Source organism: Octopus bimaculoides, chromosome 13 (assembly GCF_001194135.2).
Source record: "Octopus bimaculoides isolate UCB-OBI-ISO-001 chromosome 13, ASM119413v2, whole genome shotgun sequence".
Taxonomy (NCBI): Eukaryota; Metazoa; Mollusca; class Cephalopoda; order Octopoda; family Octopodidae; genus Octopus; species Octopus bimaculoides.
Genome location: NC_068993.1, coordinates 8,759,336 through 8,761,165, shown reverse-complemented (window position 1 = coordinate 8,761,165; position 1,830 = coordinate 8,759,336).

The following is a 1,830-nucleotide window of genomic DNA, read 5'->3' as shown; positions in this document are numbered from 1 at the left end:
ATATATATATATATATATATATATATATATATATATATATACATATATATATAAACATATGCATAGCCATGAAATACTTATAGATGTGTATTTGTCCAAATAATTAACTTCTAATTATGTTACTATCTTCTAATTAACAAAATTAGCTAATTCCAATGTTTTCCAGCTTGATCAAAAATTCTCTTTTCGGCATTTACATTTCACTATTACAGTTATACATCCGTTCTATCAAATAAGAATTTTTCTTATTAGTTCGACTCACCACAACCGTCCAGTCATCATATATATATATATATATTATGTATTATCCAAGAATTTCCCCATATCTTGATTCATTCATCTGCAGTGGTGCCCTTCTATAATTCATTGATGGTGTTTGAACTTTCGACTTCAGTCAGAGAATAGATAATAGTTGAAACACGAAACCAGGAGCTATGCTAATTAGACAGCACTGCATCTTCTGATATCTTTCTCCATAGACTTTGTTTAAATCACGACATTCTTTTCATCTACTGATCTAGATTCAAAATTCAGATATTTACTTGCTACAAGTTTGAACTTGCTGCCTCGATTAAAACGATTCGCTAAAAATATAATAAATAAATGTGTCCTTTTTAAAGCCTAGTCAGGTTCATGGGCCCCGGTATCCCGGTTTCAATGGCGTATGTGTTCGCCAGCTGGACGGGACGGGACGAGACGCCAGTCCATCGCAGTGTTACTCATTTTTGCCAGCTGAGTGAACTGGAGCAACTTGAAATGAAGTGTTTTGCTCAAGAACACAACGCGTCACCTGGTCCAGGAATCGAAATCACAAACTTACGATCATGATGCTGACACGCTAACTACTCAGCCACGTACCTCCACCGCTAAAAAAAATACTAATTTTAATATATACGCCTTCTGGTTTAATTTGATCCGTAATATTTTTTAACCGGTGTATTTCCTCACATAACCTCCCAACTGTATCGATCCTGGGGTTTACTTGGTACTAGTAAGAACTTGACTTTCTTGACGATATTTCAATTAAATATTTTAATTTCAATATCTTCTGGTTTTATTAATCCAAGGATTCGCTTTTCTTCCAAGAATTACTGGAATCATATGCATTTTTAAAAATATATTCTGGATGCTATCAACTTCTTTCTCATGTTCTTATTTCTGAAATCAGTAACATTTCGATCCGTAACATTGTTTCACTTCATCTTAAATTATTGGACAATTATAACCGAGCAGTTATCTATTCTATTCGCCTTACCTCGTCTTGCATGGTTATCGTATAAGTTAGCATAGTTAGAGTGGTAATTGCCTTGTTTGTATTGTTGCAAGATGGAATCCAAGTACGGGAAGATAAGAAGTTAAACGAATTCATGAGTAATAGAGTTGTGAGGGAGTTAAAACGACTGGAGAAACAAGTTCCATTTGCTATATTTTGTTTAGGGTGACATTTTGGCAGTTTCAGAAATAACAACAACAACAATAATAATAATGACAATAACAATAACAACAACAACAATAACAACAACAACAACAATAATAATAATAATGGTTTCAACAAGTTCGGTTGTAAGCCGACTCCTTTGACCCCAGTATTCACCTGGTATTTATTTTATCGACCCCGGTTGAACTCAGTAACGATGATAGCTTCAAATTTCGGTACAAGACCTGTAATTTTAAGGGATGGAGTTAAACGATTACATCGACCCCATTACCCGAGTGGTACTTTACGCTATCGATCTCCGAAAGGATGAAAGGAAAATTTGACCTTAGTAGGATTTGCATTCAAAAAAGTAAAGAGCCGGAAGAAATGCCGCTAAGCATTTTGTTCAACGA